Source organism: Suricata suricatta, chromosome 12 (assembly GCF_006229205.1).
Source record: "Suricata suricatta isolate VVHF042 chromosome 12, meerkat_22Aug2017_6uvM2_HiC, whole genome shotgun sequence".
Taxonomy (NCBI): Eukaryota; Metazoa; Chordata; class Mammalia; order Carnivora; family Herpestidae; genus Suricata; species Suricata suricatta.
Genome location: NC_043711.1, coordinates 71,997,170 through 72,005,099, shown reverse-complemented (window position 1 = coordinate 72,005,099; position 7,930 = coordinate 71,997,170). Strand labels below are relative to the sequence as shown.

Here is a 7,930-nt window from a genome sequence, read left to right as displayed (position 1 = left end):
ATAACCTTCTAGTAAATTCTTTTTGCTCAAGTTAGACAGCTTCTTTCATTTGCATGCAAACTAAGAGTCACTGCTGATACACTTGGCAGAGCTCCTGACACAGAGATAATCAATGAATGTGTGTTACATAAATGAATAATTATAAGCTGAATGTGTAGCACTATCATATTTGTAAAATAATGGTTTTTTCTGATTCAAAAGACAATGTTATTGACTAATTTTTTTAACTCATAAAGATATAAATAAAAGACAAAAGCAAAGGTCTATTTCTACCATCCAGACATGACCTAACTTTGTTTTCTGTTCCAGTTTTTAAATAACTGTAGGGTATTTCAATTTCAGAAAACCCGTATCATTGTGCACTTATTTGCACTTAAAAGTGAAGTTGTCCTTATCATTACATAATCTTTGACATGAATGCTCTTAATATCTAAGTAATGTCTGTTATTTGGGGACCTTAAAATATCTTTAAGCAGCCCCCAATTTTTAGTTTTAAAGTGCATTTAAATTTTTTATTATTGTTTTTGCCTGCATCTGATTCCTTAGCAAAGACCAAAATTAAAATTAAGAGCCAGAGAAATGGTTGTGTCAAATAATTTGAACTCTGAAAATATTTGTTAAAAGCTTTTAACTGTCCTACAGAAAGGTTGTAGCCTGTAATTCTCCTACCAGCAGTAATGAAAATGTCCTTCTATCTGCATCCCTGCTGGTACTTGTGTGTGTGTGTGTGTGTGTGTGTGTGTGTGTGTGTGTGTGTATCTACACACACACACATATATATGTATACATATATATTTGTATTTATATATGTTTTGTTTAATACATGAAACATGGCATCTCGTTTTTGTTTTAATTTGCACTTCTGTGGTTAATAGTAAGAATATTTATTAAATATGTGTATTAGCCTTTTTATCTCATCCTTCCAAATCATTTATTCAGATAATTGGACAATTCTATTAGGGTGTTATTTTCTACTTACTGATATGCAAGAGTTCTTCAGTGCAATTATTCTATTAACTGTTCTGTCATGCTTAGTGTCAGTCTTTTCCTCCATGACTGTTTTCTGCTTTAAATGGGGTCTTTTTGCATACGAGAGCTTCAAATATATTCAAAGCTATCTCTTGCTGTGAGTCTTTGCATTAATTGTTACATATTTTCTTCCAGCTTTGTTTCGCACCTGACAGATAAACTTTCCAGTATATTGGGAATTTAGCCTAGTGAGCCATGCAAACAAAGGGGCTTAGTTAAAGGTTTTCAACGTACTTGGTGTAGTTCCTTGATTTTGTCTAATGCTCCTCACTGTTTCAAAATGCTTTATCCACCGCACTTCTGTTTCCAGACTACTGAGTTGGCTTCCAGGCTACACTTTTCCAGTGAGCTCTCTATTGATTCTCACACCAGTACTACACAGCTACAATGGAGTTCGATGCCCAGATTTATTTTTATTTCTGTAAGGGCAATCCACCCCCACATATATTCTTTAGCAAGATTTTCTTGAGTATAGTCACATAGTAATTCTTCTGGATTGATGTTAGAATGATTTTGTCAAGTTTTCCCAAACCCCAAAGCAATAAAACTATGTAACGGATTGTGGGGAAAATAGCCGTTTCAGAATATCCATCTTTCTACTTCAGGAACAAGGCATGTTTTCATGTGTTTCTTATATTATGTGTTTTTGAGTAAGATTTTACAGCTTTCTATACAAGTCTTTAAGTCTTTCTGATTATTTCCAAGTATCTTACATACATTTTCTATTTTTCTTAGATAAATTTATATTTTTGTGGATTCATAAACACAATCATTTTCTCTTGTACTTCTTAGCTGGTAAATACTGGCATTTGGGAGTAGACATTGATTTTTTTTAAGTTTATTTACTCTGAGAGAAAGACTGCAGGCCAGGGAGGTGGGGATGGACCAGAGAGAGAAGGAGAGAATCCCAAGCAGGCTCAATTTATGGTCAGCTAGGATCCTGACTCAGGGCTTGATCACACCAACCAAATCAGGGCCTGGGCTGAAATCAAGAATCAAATGGATAATCAACTAAACCACCCAGGTGCCCCTAGCTTGATTTCTAAATGTGTATATAATAACTAACCGTCTTACTGAAATATCTCTTATTAGTTCCTTTAGATTCAATTGTGTTTCACTTTATTTCAATTTTTTGGATGTTTATTTTTGAGAGCAAGGGAAACAGAGCACAAGAGGGGGAAGGGCAGGGAGAGGGAGACACAAAATCTGAAGCAGGATCCAGGCTCCACGCTGTCAGCACAGAGTCTGACTTCAGACTCGAACCCACTTACCGAGACAGTGACCTGAGCCAAAGTTGGTTGCTCAACCAACTGAGCCACCCAGGTACCTCTGTGTATCTATCAGTTTTAAACAAAATCAAAACACAACGTCTGATTTTTCGTTACTTAGGTGAAAAATTATACTCAAACATACGCATTAAGGGGCACCTAGGTGGCTCAGTCTGTTAAGTACCTGCCTCTTCATTTCAGCTCAGGTCATGATGTCAGGCTTTGTGAGTTCAGCCCATGTGGGGCTCTGCACTGACAGCACAAAGCCTTCTTGGGATTCTCTCTCTCCTCTCTCTCTGTCCCTCTCACATCCCTCCCTCTCTCAAAAATAAATAAATAAACTTTTTTAAAATGTTTTATTTACTTTAAAAAAAATCACCACTCATGAAATAAAGTTACAGGTAATTGAGGGCATTCAAGAACTCCAAAACATAATCCTGTACTCCTGCATTCCACCACATTCATTTCCCTGGGTACTCACTCTTGCTTTTCAAAACTACCCAAAAGTGCTCTGAATGAAACATTAAGTTACTTCTCACTTGGATTAAACAGAATCAAACAATTCAGTTCCAAATTAAGAATTCTGACAACTGTGGAAGACAAAGAAACACACCAAGAACTCGTTCCTGTATAAAGAGCAATTTGGCTCATATTTTACCCCCCAAGACAATAGGTAGATGCTCTTCAAAGTAGAACAGGGCCCACCTGGCTATATTCACAAAGCAGTTGCACACTCTTCTGTATGTGAGCAGATTCCTTTTTCCCCGGAGAAGCAGAAGTTTCCTATTTAAAAAGATCAGGATAATAGCACCTACTAATTATTAATTCATGAAGTATTTGTCATGCATTTAATTTGGGTTCCAAGTTACCAGAAGAGACTGAAGGGCTATCTATAGTAACGAGTAGGGACAGGGATGGAAGAGAACCTGGCATATAATAGAATCCCAATAAATAATATTATTGCAATTATTATTTACTATTTTTTATCTCTAGAAGGCTAAAAGTCTAATTCTCCATTGTCCCCCCCCCAGGGCCTACCATGACAAATATAAGTATCCAACAGATATTTGTGAAATGTTTGCTGACTGGTAAACCTCAAAGACCTCAGTTGGCAGAAAATATTTTTATTCAATTCTTAACTGCTCGCTTTAAACCAATTCTTAGAAGATGCATTTGTTAAAGCCAAGAATACTCCTCTTTTCAAGTCAGAATGAGTTTCTCAATTGCTCTTTTTATACAAGTTAGTGAAAAAAAATTTCTAAAAAATCAGATCTTTAAGTTGGCACAGAAAAATGCTATGAGAGTATTCATTCCTTCACTCATTCACCATTGTTGATCATCTTCTACATGTAAGACCGAAAACAAATGGCCATCACAGAGTTCACAGACACTCAATAGCCAAACAAATGAATAGGAAATCGCAAATTGATGTAAGTGCTATGGAAGAAAAGGCTGATAAGAGAATTGGACTGCTGGGGAAGGGATAGCAAGGAGGCCCAAAGAACGAGTCCAGTTTGTACCAGCAAAGTGTTGGGGAAGTTCTTGGGAAATTCAACAGACAGGAGATCACTTGAACAGCAGCAAGAGGAGATGCCCAAGATGTCGGCCAATTACCCAAGGCTCAGACAGTCTCTGGGAAAGCCTCATGTAGGTAGTCATTTTATGCAAGGAATTGACATGATCTTATCTATTCCAGAAGAATGGCTAGAAGGGCCAAGCAAGGAGCCAGGGAATTTGCTAGAAAGTTAGGCTAGTGACCCAGGAGGGAGAGGACAACTTGAGGACTGACGGTGTGGTGGTATGGATGGAAAGGAGAATCTACTGGGAGATATAAGGAGAAGACACAATTTATTAAACTTTGTGATGGTTTTGGATATGGAGGGCACAGGGAATGAAGGGGTCAGGAGATGATTCTCAAGTTTCTGGCTAAAGCAACTCCATGTATGCTGGGGCCTTTAACCAAGATAAGAAAAATTAGAAAGCTGTTTCTGTCACTTTTGTCATTTTTCTTGTTTAATTTGATTTTCTGTTGCTTGTTTGCATTGTGTTGGTGGGGTAGCAAAAAGAGAGGAAGGCAACATTAACAAACCCTTTGGAGACAGGGCATGTCAGTGGATTACCTGTGGAAGACAGAGATCCTAGATTATCTGGATTTCCAGATAGGTCACATTTGTCTACTACCTCTGAATGCTGCTCTTCCCTACCATGTTTGGGAAACCACAAATACTTCAGCTGGATTAAATAACCTTTAAAGTCTTTTCTGAACCCACAATACTGTATCTTTACCTTCTGCTCATATTCTGAAACAATCATGTCATTAAACACAGATCATAGGGATGTTGATGTACTGGACTGAATGGTGTCTCCTCAAAATTCACGCCTAACCAGAACCTACAAATGTGAACCTTATTTGGAAATAGGGTCTTTGCAGATATAATCAAGATGAGGTCATACTGAATTACACTGGACGTTAAATCAGTATGAATGATGTCTTTATAAGAAGGAGGAGCTTTGGCATGTGAAGATGGAGGCAGGAATTTGGAGTTATGTTGCCACAAGCCAAGGATCACCTGGGGCCACCAGAGGCAGGAAAACACAAGAAACGATCCTCCCCTAGAGCCTTGAACTAGAGCATAGGTTTCTCTAGACCTTAATTATGAAAGCCCAGCCTCCAGCACTGTGAGAGAATAAATTTTGTTTTGAGCTACCTCGTTTCTGGCAGTTTGTTATGGCAGCCCTCAGAAACTGATAGTTCAAGTGTTAGATCACTTATTTGGGTCTGACTAGCATAATACAGGGCACATAGTATACGTTGAATAAATATCCATTTCCCTTCCTCTTCTAAATGTTCATTTTCCTGGCGGTGGAGATAAGTCTTTCTATTCGCAGGATTGTTTTACAGAAGAGGAAACTGAGGCCCCACAAAGTTAAATAACTTGCCCAGGACCACAAAGCTAATAACGGAAGAGTCAGAGCTCAAACTCAGCTGTCTCATCACCAAAATGATACCACACCCCGGAGCACCTGCCACTCACAGCTGCGGCGCTGAAGCAAACTGGCGAAGTGAAGGAGAGGAGCTGCCAAATTGTTTCCAATGCCTTCAATTAAAACTCGCATTTTATTAACAAAATACCAACTTGCAGGCACCTAGTATAATCAATCTCTACCTAGTCCCAGAGGAACACAAAAATTTTATCCCAAGACCAATACTATCCATAAACTTTCATCAGCAATATTGCTTCCATTAGCAATGCCTCTGCTTTGCACATATGTATTGCGAGTCAAGGTACTACTGTCAGATTGGACATTTACGGCTTTAATTTACTTAAATGCCTTTTCCTCAAGCACTCCCCATTTCATTTTGATGATACTGACTCATGCTTTGCCACCTAAGGAGACCATGAGAATAAATACACTAAGTATGGAAGAAAGTGTCTCTAAATTTCATAGTCACAGATGTCCATCCTTGAAATTACCAAGTAAAAAATGAAAGCATATTCTAAATTTGCTTTCCCTCCCTAACTCAGAGAGTTGTGCTGAATATAACAGATATACAAATATAAGGTAGCACAGCTGTCATTCTGGAGTGTCAGTTTCATAGAATTCTAGTGTGGGAGGGGCTTTTCAAGAGTCTTGTCCATCTGTACTCAGGTAAGAGAGAGTGTGTCTATATACCTCCAAACCCCAGAAGAGAAAAAGGGGTGCACTGAGAGATTTTGCGAGTTACCTAAAACCCTAGGGCTATTTCTTGGTAGAACCCTGTGGAATTCCAGGTTTCCTGATTTCCCCAAAAGTGTATTTAGCCTTCGAAGCTGTCATTAACTATTAACGATGGCACTTGCCTCTGGCTTGCTGCCAACTTCTCCATTTATTAATTTGACCTAAAAAAGAAGAGAGAGAAAAAAAAAAAAAGACTACCAGATAGCCCCAAATGCTTCAAATTCCCTTAACTGCTATCTAATGTTGAATTGACTCATGTCCCATGTTTAAAGCTCCAGACACACACACATGGGTTCAAGAAGGGCGAACACGCCTCTGCTCCAAACCGGGCACAGATGATCTCTGGACTTTTCAAGTTTACCCTCCAGGAGGTCCGCATCACACGCGATTTTAACAAGTTTGGAACCCAGATCCTCTTCCACGCTCTGCCCACACCCGTGCCCATGAGAAGTTCTCTCCATTACAACCCACCACGCGCGCACACGCGCGCACACACACACACACACACACACACACACACACCAAGGCAAGTAACAAAGGAAAACACAGCCCCATAAAGGCTCAGCTATTACATCTTCCAGTCCACACCTGCCAAAAGACAAAAACCATACGGAAATCCTGACCTGGCAATGTGTGCAACACTCCCGGGGAGAAGCAGGCACCGTGGCACCCCCCCCCCAACCCCCCACCTCCGGGCGTGCGCGGCTGTATACACAAAGAACCGGTAACTGGGCTTGCTAGCGGTCCGGAGGATCAGCGCACTCCCAGAACTGGTATCTGGGGATCTCCCCCGCGCCTTCTCGCTCTGCAGAAAGGAACTATCCTTTATTTGACCCGTACAGAGCCCAGGCTAGGTGGCAGCGCATGGGGGGGTGGGGGCGGTCCCCGGATCCCTGCCCTCCAGCCAGCCGGTCCCCAGCCTCTGGCATCTCCTAGGCGATGCACAATCGCGCGCTGTCAGATGTCCGCGTCGCATCCTCTGCCGGCGAAGCGAGATGCCTGGGGTCCCAGCCGTGCGCATCCCCGCTGGCGCCCCTCCCTGCGCCGCTACCCACCCAGGCAGCCCCGCCAGGCGCGCCTGCCTACCTGGTGGCTGGCTGTCAGCGCAGCGGCGGCGCCTCCTCCGCTTCTCCTCCGCGGCTGTTACATCGCTCGGAGCGCCATGTTCCCGGTATCCGCGGGCGCACGCCGGGCAACTACTACGGGCTGGGTAGGGGCAAGGGGGGCGGGGGCCAGAGGGAGGGGGCGGGAGGCAGAGCCGAGGCTTTCTACTCTCCACCTAAGCCTCCCCGAGCTACTGAGCATGCCCAGCTGCCCGGCTTCGCCCCTAGGAGGACTTTGCACGAGCTCACGCAGCTGTTCCGGGTTTTCGCGGCAGCCGGCGGGAGGCTGGCAGTAGCAGCTGCGGGGGGAGGGGGGGAGGGTCGGGGGAGTGTCTACACGCAGCGGAGCCCCGTGCAGGGAAAGCAGCCCTTTGCCAATCCAGGCATTCCCCTGTTCTCTGCCCGTCCCGGGGCACCTCCTGCACGCCCCTTCCGCACACACTCGGGGTTCGCAGAAATGTTGGGCAAGACCAATGTGGGGCTGAGATTTGCTCAAGAGGAGAGCAAAGAGGGGGGAGGGGGCGAGGCTGAGAGCAGATCCTTCCGCTAGCCTCTTTGCTACCACCTGGACCTGTGCTTCTCAAACTTCTATGTGCTATAGGAATAAAATGCAAATTCGGATGCAGTTGGTCCAGCCAGGTGCCCGAGATTCTGCAAGCCAAACAAGGTCCCAGGTGGTGGTGTTGCCACTGGTCCTCTGACCACACTGAGTAGTAAGGATCTAGAAGACCCTCGTCTGTGACCTCTGTGTGGCCATCCTTCAGTTATGGGCCCAGCCCAGAAATGGTCTCTATCACCCACAGACGTCCC

The 7,930-nt window shown here is 43.1% G+C and overlaps 1 protein-coding gene across 2 annotated transcripts in view; it reads right to left on the bottom strand.

The window, feature by feature from the left end:
- Positions 1 to 7,160, bottom strand: part of PAK5 (p21 (RAC1) activated kinase 5) — a 281,523-nt gene extending 274,363 nt beyond the window's left edge. The window contains exon 1 of one of the 2 annotated variants that reach the window (XM_029917126.1): positions 7,104 to 7,160. The gene's annotated coding sequence lies outside the window, so the exon portion shown is untranslated. Of the gene's footprint in view, positions 1 to 3,002; positions 3,071 to 7,103 lie in introns of those variants that run through there. The other variant, XM_029917127.1, reaches the window with a different exon arrangement.
- Between the last annotated feature and the right edge of the window lie 770 nt (positions 7,161 to 7,930).